Here is a 12,244-nt window from a genome sequence, read left to right on the forward strand (position 1 = left end):
ATTTATGTGTTGGACACTATGAAGATTTTCTTTTAATTCCTTTTTAATATGAATTGACTTGTTGCACAAAATAAGAAACAGTTTTGACAAAATGGTCTATAATTACCAAGGGTAAGTACATATTATTAAATCTTTTAAGTTTGGCAACAAATTATATTCATTAAAATAACAATTGCCATTTATGAATATATATATATATATATATACACACATTTTAATCATATCTTTAATACTTTTGAACCTTAGTTATTGAACGTGTATTAAAAAATTAAATATGTACTTTGACATATATTCTCGTTTGTAACTATTAATAATTAATAATTATAAAATTTACTCTTTAAAAAATAAATCATTATGCATAAATTACAACATGTTCAAATACTACGAAACAAATATAATTTTTACATGTATATACAATAATTTTTTTAAATTAAAAAAATTATACAATATATGTACATATTATTAATTAGATATTTTGATATGCCTTAAATATTTTATTTTTAAATTCTTAAAAATAGGTTTTAAAAATAAAATAATAAAATTTATTAATATTAATATTTGAATTTGAATTTTACTTGTAGTAAGACAAGTTATAATTACTGATTTATATTTTGTATTCTTAATTAAATAATATTTATGATTTAAAATTTAAAAAATAAATAAATTATTAATTTTTGTGATTTTACCCATCTAGAGAGATGTACTTCTATTTAAGTATTTTTTATGTAAATAAATATTTTCATATACAATAGATTAAGCACCAAAAATCAACATAAAATATGCAATCAAAATCAAAATCAAATACAAATACAAATTTACAATTAATATACTCTCAAAGAAATATGGAAAATTTAAATACTACTAAGTCAAGCTATCTTATACATCATGAAGAGAAAATTCAAGAAAACAAATGTGTGTAGAAAAATCCTAAAAAAATTATTAAAAGACTAATCACCATAGTCAAATAAAATCTTATAACAAAGACTTTTTTTCTCTCAAAACCATCCACAAGCCTTGACTTGACAAGAATGTTAAGTCAAGGAGTTTTTCCATCTAAGTCCAAACTCTAATTGATACTAACAATGTCAATTAATGGAAAATATTGAATAAATGAGAATCCACTCAATTAAAGTAAATTATATCTATTCAATAGTATTTGGCACTTGATGTTATATCACATAACAATTATTATATAAATAAAGATTATTATACATAATAAATTGAGTCCAAAAATCAATATGAGTTATGCAATTTGAACCAAATATAAATGTATATGCAATATACTTTTAAATGCTTTCTATATTTAATTAGAAGCCTCTTTACTTAACAAGAAAAATACACATATAATTGGAGATAAATACTACAAATATATTGCTACAAAATTATACATATCTAAGTTGATATTATAGAAGCTAAACTACCAAAATAATATATCAAATATAACAGAAAGAATCTTTAATCCTTATAAATAGATGACACATGACTGAAAGACTTCTTACAACAAGGAAAAATTCAATCTTTTAAAAATAGAGTCAAAAGAGGTGGTATTAAGCATGTCATATGTCATCCATGTTTGCATTGATTACAAAGTAGCAATCGCTTTTTTTTCACTACATACAAAACAAGGAAGACCATCTGACACAACTCTTAGTTTAAGATGTACAAAATCATCAATATAAAGATGAAAAAGAGCATAATTCTTTGAAAGCTCTTTATGCTCATATCTATCCTTGCTTTCAAGTAACAAAATTCTATTGAGCAATCCATTCTTAATACAAAGAATTGTACATTTTGCATTTACATAAAATATTATAGGCACCTTATATTGTAAATATACATGATCTTCTTTGAAGAATCTCCACAATAAAGGTTAATAAGCTCTATTATAAATGCAAGCATATTATAAAATATTATAATATTGAACAATAAATAAGTTTTTAATAGCCATGGCAATGACCTTCTTAAAGAATTTTCTTCAATTATACACATATTAAACCTAAATATTACAATTATATAAGCCTACAATTAAAATTAGTTTTTCAAGTACTGAATTTCATAGAATTGGCTTCCATCTAATCAACTAGTTAAGACTATAACATATCAAAGATACTTGCCTATTAAAGCAATAATCCATTACAATCTATAACAATATTAAATTTCAATCACAATATTTGTCATGAAGTAATCCATATTTTTGTAAACCATATTTAATAGTCTAAACAATCTGTTCAATCAAGCTATTTGTTTGAGAATGATTTCTAAAGGTGATATAATGATCTATTAAAACTTTTATATATAAGCCTCAAAAGTTTCAAGAAACTCCTTCTTTTGATTGATTAAGACTTCAAAAATTGATTTAAATTATCTTAGATACAATTTTTTAAAAAAATTACTAATTTTAAAGAATTTTGTAGCAAAGCTAGAAATTCAATCAACTTGCTAAAATGCTCCATTATTACCAATACATAATTATTTCCATGTTAGATAACAATAAATAGCCTAATAAAGTTCAAAGATCATTAGTAGTCCAAATTCATAATAGATTAGGCCTCAACTCAGGAGAAAAAGTGTTAAAATTTAACCTAACTTCATTGCATATTTTACACCAAAAAACATATGTAGCAACTTCTTGATACATGTTAGTACTAAATTTTTCTTTCAATAAAACCTTATTATTTAGTGATTAATCCATTTCATATCAAAAATAGCTGAAAGAAATTTCTTTCATTTACACTTGTATAAGATTTCAAGGTCTTTCTATATATTATTAATCACTTGAATTCTATCAGATTCTTCATCTAAGTATTGATCAAGTATTAAAATTATAAAACTTGGAATCAAATTCAAATATGTGATTACATACCATATAAGAATTACTTCTATATTACAATTTCTATGCTATTGAGTTTTGATTAAGTTATTTTTTAAAAGACTTAGATTAAAAAATAAAATTGTCAACATCCAAATTAATAATGTTTGTCCAATATACAACTTCAAAATCATACTTTAGAAGTATAATAGTCCATCTAGTAAGCCTGCTAGTAATTTTTTTTAATTCCATAAGCTACTTCAAAGATTGATGGTTAGTCATTAATACAACTATTGCTCATACAAATAAAGTCGGAAGTAAGCAATGTCAAAAACATTATGAAAGCTTTTTTCTTATAAGATATATAGTTGGATTCTATATTATTATTGCTTTTAAAAGCAAATACAATAACATATTCTATCAAAGACTTATATATTTGTATAGATTTATGGAATTAAATATAAATAAGTAGAAGTAAATAAATTTAATATTATTTTATAGAAAAGCTTCTTAAAAGCTTTATAATTGTAGATTTGATTTTTTATGTATTTATAGATGATTAGTAGATTAAAAACTTAATAAATAAATTGACTATATATAATACATGTTAATAACTTTTAGTACAAGTTGACTACATATAATAAATGTCATTGACTTGTGCTACAAGTTGACTACATATATTATATATTAATAACTTGTGGTACAAGTTGGCTATATGACACATGTATAGGAAACTTATCTTCCAAGTTAGACATATGTTGGAGGTTCTATAAAACATTGTCATGTAGCACCTAGTTAAATAGTATATCTGAAAGTAAGAGTCTTTACTCTTCTTATCTTTAGTAATAGTCATTTTAATTTTAATATTATTCTATCTTTGAATGATATATATTCTTTTTAAATTAAAAAGATATATATTGATATTTTAATTTTTTGTAATTTATATTCTTTACAATTCATATTATACATTCTTATTATTCATATTATATCATAATGTTAGGGACATATTCCTTAGAACTTTCTAGAGAGAAGTTTCTAGAACCTTCTAGAAAACAAGCCTCTGGAACCTTCTAGAAGAGAAGTCTCTGGAACCTTTTAGAGAGAAGGTTCTAGAAGCTTCTAGAAGCTTCTAGAAAGGAAGTCTTTGGAACCTTCTAGAAGAGAAGTTTCTAGAAGCTTCTAGAAAGGAATCCCCTGGAACTTTCTAGAAGCTTCCTAGTTAATAGAAGTAGCTCAAGAAGCTTCCTAAGTAGGAGTATATATAGGGATCGAGGCTGAAGAGTTCTTCAGTCTCGACAACACATCTCTTGGAGTTCTAGCTCACTTTTCTGGTGTTGTTCTTGTACTCATCTGTTTAATCTAGTTCTCTCACTTCTTCTTGAACTTCTTGTTAGATTTCAAGTCTGTATTTTGTGTCCGTGTCAGTTTGTCGAGACTACACTAACTTGAGATATCAGAGCTAGTTCTTTCTTAGTAGAGTGTGGATTACCCCTCTTCTTGAAGGTATACTAGTATTTTTTAGAGGTTGCGGATTACCCTCCTCTAAACTGATACTTCTTCTGTTACAATATTGGAGTCTTATTCTCCTTGGAGAGAGTGGATTATCCCTCTTCTTGAAATTCTTAAGGCATTTTATAAGTTGTGGATTACCCTCCTATAAACCAATATTGCCTCTTATAGGGTCATTTTTGTCCTTCTTTTAGAATGGCCGGAGGTCAAGACATTAGTATGACAGAAAGTTCGGAGTCTAAGTTAGATGCTATTATGAATGCCCTTGCTACGTTATCACAAAGAACTGCAGAGATTGAAGGAGTGGTGGCAAGGCTTCATAATAATGAAGTATCTGGGATAGCACAATCTAAACTACACCAGCCTCAAATTTCGGCACTTAGAGAAACAACTTTACCTCAGGTTCGACAAGAACCACTAGTTCTACAACATAAGGAGCCTCGAGTTAGCCTTCCAGATAAGTTTGATGGAACACGTTCCAAGTTTCGAGGATTCGTCAATCAAATCAGGTTGATAACAGTTTTACAGCCCGAACCATATCCAACGGAGGAGTCACGTGTTGGACTTGTTGGAACCTTACTTACGGGACAAGCTCTATCATGGTTTGCTCCTTTGTTTTGAGAAACGATCATCCATATTAAACAACTTCGAAACTTTTTTGGAAGCATTTGCGGAAGCATTTGGTAAATACGATAAGGTTCGATGGGCTACAACAAAGATCCGGTCGCTACGATAAGGAATGCGTTCTACATCAGTCTATGCTTCGGATTTCAGGCAATTAGTATGCGACATGAATTGGGATGAAGAAGCGTTGATGAGTCAATTCTATTGGGATTTAAGAGATGATGTGAAGGATTTGCTGTTAACTCTTCCTGATCCACGAACGCTCAATGAAGCCATTAGCCAAGCTGTGAAGTGTGATAATTGCCTATTCCAACGTCGCCAAGACCAACGCTCAAGACAACATACAATTCACCATGCTCCAACTATGTCGGCAAGCGGTGTGAATTCGTATTCAGAGGTGGAAGACATGTAAATTGATGCGGTACGTATCAAATCTCTTACTATAGAAGAAAAAAAGTGACATATGGAAGAAAATTTATGCTTATATTGCGGTGGAGAAGGCCACAAAGTCGGAAACTATCCCAAAAAGTAAAATCGAGGCATAGTCAAGACTAGGGGAGTATTTGTTCAGGAAAACGAGGATGCCCAGCCACAGTAGGAACCGTGCGGCTGGACAATGAAATATCCCAACAACAATCAGGTTCCTTTCTTTCTGCCCAACCTGCACTTTGTTTTACAATCCCTCTGTTTATCGGCCCTCAAAAACTGAGAACCTTAGCAGTACTAGACTCAGGAGCATCTGCTTGTTTTTTAGACGAAGAATTTGCAAAGCGTCATAAGATCCCTTTAGTACAAAAATCAAAACCTGTTCATGTTGAGGGCATAGATGGGTGACCTTTATTATCTGGTAGCATCACCCATGAATCAAAACCTATAGAAGTAACGTTTAAAGACCATAGTAGTCATATTATTTTTAATATTATTAGAATCCCATCAAATCCTATTATTCTTGGTCTTTCTTGGTTGGAAAAACATAATCCATTGATAGATTGGAAGTTGCGGAAGATGACTTTTCCCACAAAACCACCCAAGAAAAAACCTAGTATAAAACCTCGAAAAAAGAAATCCTTATTCATTGGAGAAGGAGCGTTTATAAGATCATCTAAGGAAGGCACTCCATTTGTCATTTATGCGGCTTCAACTACCGAGGAGAAGATCTCAACAGCAAGTATACCAGAGCAATATAAAGATTTTGAAGACGTGTTTCAAAAGAAGAACGCCGACATACTACCGAAACATCAACCATATGATTGTGCCATAGACTTGCAAGAAGGAGCACAACCACTTTTTGGCCCAATCTACAATCTATCGCAAACGGAGTTGGCAGAGTTACGAAAGTACATCGACGAAAATCTAGCCAAGAACTTCATTCGTCATTCAAAATCATCAGCTGGAGCACCCATCTTATTTGTGAAGAAGAAAGATGGATCATTACAGATGTGTGTGGACTATTGAGGCCTCAACAAGGTAACAAAGAAAAATCGTTACCCATTACCCTTCATTTCTAGCCTCTTAGAACAACTTGGACGTGTGAAGATCTTTACAAAAATTGATCTAAGGGGAGCTTATAATCTCGTACGAATCAAGGAAGGAGATGAGTGGAAGACAGCATTCCGTACAAGGTATGGTCATTTCGAATATAATGTCATACCTTTTGGTCTTATCAATGCTCCAACGGTTTTCCAACATATGATGAATGACATCTTTCGAGAACACCTCGATGATTTTGTTGTCATCTACTTGGACGATATTCTAATATTCTCTAAAAACGAGGAAGAGCATGAGGAGCATGTTCGTTTGGTCTTGGAGAAACTACGCAAGCGAGGACTATATGCCAAATTAGAAAAGTGTTTATTTCACCAGACGGAGATGGAATTTTTGGGGTTCATTGTGACTACAGAAGGTTTGAAGATGGACCCCAAGAAAGTAGAAGCAATCATGTCTTGGGAGGTTCCGAAGATGGTTAGAGACGTACAATGCTTTCTTGGTTTTGCTAACTTCTATCGGATCTTCATCAAGAATTATTCTCAAGTTGCTGCTCCTCTCACTCGATTAACATGCAAGGATAAGTTGGAATGGGGACCTTTGGCGGAGAAGGCGTTTCAAGATTTGAAGACAGCATTTACTACAGCTCCAATTTTGGTACATCCAGACTTTACAAAGGCCTTCTATTTAGAAACTGATGCTTCAGATTTTGCTTTGGGAGTTGTGCTTTCACAAATGAGTGAAGATAAGAAGCTCCATCCAAATGCATTCTATTCTCAGAAGTTCTCTGCTGCTGAAATCAATTATGAGATCCACGATAAGGAACTTCTTGCTATAGTGGATTCTTTCGAAGAATGGCGTCACTTTCTTGAAGGAGCTGCACATCCAGTAACCGTATATACGGATTACAAGAATTTGGAGTATTTCATGACGGCTCGAATTTTAAATCGGCGTCAAGCTCGATGGAATATGTCGCTATCTAGATTCGATTTTGTTATCACTTATCGACCTGGAAGGCAACAAGGACTATCCGATGCTTTATCAAGGAGATCGTATCTTGCACCAAAGGCTGGAGAAGCAGCGTTTGATCAACAATGTACAACGTTATTGAAGCCAGAGAGATTTCAACTTTGTGCTACAATTGTATCATTTGATGCTGACTTCCTAAACCAAGTACGTGCTATGACCATTAAAGATTCAGTAGCCATTGATATCAAGCAATGTACTAATGACGACAAGTTCAAGGTGGAGGGAGATCTTTTATACTTTGAAGAGCGATTGTACATTCCAAAAGGACCAGCATGATTCCGAGTTCTTCAATCTCGCCATGATTTTCCAGCTGCGGGACATTTTGGATTCAACAAGACCTTGGAGCTTATTTCCCAAGATTTTTGGTGGCCCCAAATGTGGAAGGATGTGAAAGATTTTGTCCTCTCTTGTGACATTTGTTCAAGATCTAAGAATCCTCGGCATTGCCCTTATGGACTTCTACAGCCATTGTCAATTCCACGTCGACCATGGTCTTCAATTTCTATGGACTTCATCACGGACTTGCCATCATCAAACTCATTTGACAGCATCTTCGTCGTGGTAGATCGGCTTACGAAGATGGCACACTTTGTTCCTTGTAAGAAGACATCATCCAGTGAAGTCACAGCAAGACTCTTTCTCGATAATGTGTATCGATATCATGGACTACCAGATGATATCATATCAGATCGAGGTACCCAGTTCGTGTCAAAGTTTTGGAGATCTCTCTTTGGGATATTGAAGGTGGATATCAAGCTTTCTTCAGCTTTTCATCCTCAAACTGATGGCCAAACGGAACGGGTGAACCAAGTCTTGGAGCAGTACTTACGATGCAGCATCAACTATCAGCAAGACGATTGGACTGCATATCTACCGCTAGCCGAGTTTGCATATAACAACACCCTCCATGCGTCGACTCAACAAACACCATTCTTTTCCAACTATGGGTATCATCCGAAGCTTGATTTATTGAGTCCGTCAACAAATAATAATCCAGCAGCTGAAGGATTTGCGAAGCAACTATCAGAGCTTCAAACTATGTTGAAGCTTCAATTACAATCCGCTCAAGAATCCTATAAGACCTCTGCAGATAGATTTCAGAATCCAGCAACTACTTTCAAAGTTGGAGACAAAGCCTGGCTTCTTCGACGAAATATCAAGACCAAGCGACCATGTGATAAGTTGGACTATCGAAGATTGGGACCATTTATCATCCAGAAGTAAATTAATCCAGTGGCATACCGCCTGGAGTTACCGGTTTCTATGAAGGTACATCCAGTCTTTCATGTTTCTCTGTTGGAACCTTATCGAGAGTCATCTTTTCCTGAAAGAGTGCAATGTTCGCCACCTAGTATTGAAATCGAGAACCACGAAGAATATGAGGTTCAAAAGGTATTGGATTCACGGCAAAGGTGGGAAAAGTTAAAATATCTTGTTCATTGGTGTGGCTATGACATTAATAAGCGAACGTGGGAGCCAACTAAAAATCTTGCGAATGCGCCACAAAAGGTACAGGAGTTTCATCAACGACATCCCGATAAACCTAAATCAATTCGATGATAGCTTCTTTCTGAAGCTTGTTCTCCCAACAATATAAGAAAAGGGGAGAGCACCAGCAAAATTCATAGTTTATGTAGTTATTTTCTCCAAGATAGATCGTAGTTTGGTCTTTTGATATGGATAGCCAAGAGATAGATACTATGCCAGTCAGAGTATCGCAACCGAGTAGCTCACGAAGGCGACCCCGAGATGAAGAACTATATGTACCACGACGACGACAGAGGATACCGAGTAACCGATCACTAGTGATCGTATTGGAGATCGAGCCTGCTTACGATGGTCAACCAGAAGGCGTGTTTGCAAGACAATTTCACAATGAGGACACGGAAGTTCATGCTTGGTCAGAAGTCGAAGGCATGGGCCACTACCATTGGCTTCAAGGGTCGATGAACCACTTGCCTCGTGAATAACAGTTGGAGTTCATAGCAGAAGTTATGCGACAGATCTTCATTTTCTTGCGTTGGTACTGATCAACAACATTGCTTCTCAGAGACCTCGAAGCTAAAGGAGGGGGTGATGTTAGGGACATATTCCTTAGAACTTTCTAGAGAGGAGTTTCTAGAACCTTCTAGAAAACAAGCTTCTGGAACCTTCTAGAAGAGAAGCCTCTGGAACCTTTTAGAGAGAAGTTTCTAGAAGCTTCTAGAAAGGAAGTCTCTCGAACCTTCTAGAAGAGAAGTTTCTAGAAGCTTCTAGAAAGGAATCCCCTGGAACTTTCTAGAAGCTTCCTAGTTAATAGAAGTAGCTCGAGAAGCTTCCTAAGTAGGAGTATATATAGGGATCGAGGCTGAAGAGTTCTTCAGTCTCGACAACACATCTCTTGGAGTTCTAGCTCACCTTTCTGGTGTTGTTCTTGTACTCATCTGTTTAATCTAGTTCTGCCACTTCTTCTTAAACTTCTTGTTAGATTTCAAGTCTGTATTTTGTGTCCGTGACACATAATCATAATTAAAGACTAAGCTATCAAGCTAAAATTCTTAAAAAAACTTTTAAAGTAATTTATTAAATTGAAATAAGCCTAAAGTTGTAAAACAACAATTAATATCAAGTTTTTTTGTAGAGCATTTACTTTTTGTTTAATTCATACTAAGACCTCTTAGAATAATCATGTGGCCTAAATATGATAAGTATTTATAAAAGGATTCATACTTTTTATAATGTAAAAGTAATTTCTATTGTAATAATTGTTCAAATATTATATGTAAATACCAAACATGATCTTGCAGGCTGCTACTATGAATGATAAAATCATCAATATAGTATTTAAGAAATGATAGATTAGCCAATGCTTAGTCTATCATCCTTTAAAATTCGATTGGTATATTTTTTAAATTAAATATGTTTTTTTGAATAATAGAATTAAACTTTAATATCTTGATTAATTCTCAAAAATGATTCTTGGCTTGGACTTCAATATATAATGATAATTAATAATAGTAAAATCTAAAGTCTAAAATAATAAATATTCTAAAGAATTTTAATACATCAAATAACTCTTTTAGAATTGGCATTGAATAGTGATTAGATTTAGGCTTATAATTAATTAGATTGTAATCACTACATATTTATTTCTCCATCTAATTGCCAAAAACATCCTTTTTAAAAGGCATAATTATAGTTCAATCATACTTATCATTGAAAAGTTCAATCAAGTGTATAGCTAATGGCTCTTGATAACAAGTCTAGATGCCAATTTTTTCTAAGAAATTAAGTCTATAAGATCATTAAAAGATAGGATGATCATCTTTATAAGAATTTGCTTATATAATAAAAAAAAAGATTTTGAAAAAGAAGTTGAAAAAAAATAAAATAAAAGGAGACTTTTGAATTTTTAAGAATAAAATCCTTCTTAAAATATCATTATTTTTAAAGAAAGAATTAATACATTCAAATTTTAAATCAATTTTTTTGATATTTCTTCCTCCTTCCTCCCTCTTTCTTTCTCCTCTTTATTCTTCTAAATTTGTTGTACATATGGATTTGATTCTAAATAATAACACATCTTCTAAGTGGATGTAAATAAGTTTGCATCTATAGTCTTTGAGGTCTTCAAGACTTAAAACAAAATAATTACAATACAAGCAATTAAAAGCTTGTAGTTTTTGTACTTCACTTCTAGTAAGATGTGGCCTTGAATCTAAAGGCCACTCTTTAAATTCTTTGATATCATTCTTTACTAATGAACCACCATTGCATGTCAACACAACCTTTATCTACTATTCTGCAAAAGAAACAACTCATATACCTCCAACATCTCCAAAAAGAAGTATCTTACAAAAAGTCACTTTATTGATATTTTTCTAAAGTCATTTTATTAAAGTTATTTTATTTTTTAAGGTAATATTAAAAAAAACATAAATATATTCATTGATTTTACTATAAATCAAGTCAAATAAGTATACATAGTGTATAAAGTGTCTTATTTTTCACATCAAAAGTCTTGAATGCATTGAATTTAATCAAACCTTAAGCTTTCATATTCATTCTTCAAATATTTTATAAACACTTAGAATGACTCAAATGATAGTAGCTCTTTTATTGCAAATAATTTTTTTTTCATTACTTGAATCATTAATAATAAGGTGGATTTGGTACTGTTATTTGAGGCTATTGCTATTAGCTTTCATTTAGTAACTTCTAAAGTTATTCTAACTTTTTTTTAACTAGTTCTTTTTCTTTCATTATAGAAATTAAACAAGAGATAATACTCTCTTTAAGAGATGAAATAAGTTCTATTATGACCTCCAAATAATTTTCCATCTCTTGCAATTTAAGTGAGTGCTCGTTATCATATCTTCCATAAGTCTAAAATACCTCATTCTCTAAATATTGTGGTAATATTTCAAAAGTACATCACTCAGTAAAAGTAAAAGATCTTTGGTATTTTTTTTTTTCATTCAAGTTTGAAATTTAGGCTCCAATTGTAGAAGAAAATGCTCCGAGCTTGTCTCAAGAACTGATTTCTTACCATATTCTAAGAATTATCCTTTATCTTATAAAATGTGTCGTCATTTGAGATCAAAACTCTCTTAGTGGTATCCAACATTGTATTATGCTGAAAAGCCTTGTCAATATTTATTATTAGCTCAATGTCTTAGATGTGGTTAATGTCTAAGTAGTCTAATGAAGAAAATCAACAATATCAATTTTTAGCATGTACTATAAAATGATAACTTGAATACGTATAATTATTTAAAAGCTTAAAGGCAACTTGTCCCAACCACCACT

Source organism: Physcomitrium patens, chromosome 2 (genome assembly GCF_059467195.1).
Source record: "Physcomitrium patens ecotype Gransden chromosome 2, ASM5946719v1, whole genome shotgun sequence".
Taxonomy (NCBI): Eukaryota; Viridiplantae; Streptophyta; class Bryopsida; order Funariales; family Funariaceae; genus Physcomitrium; species Physcomitrium patens.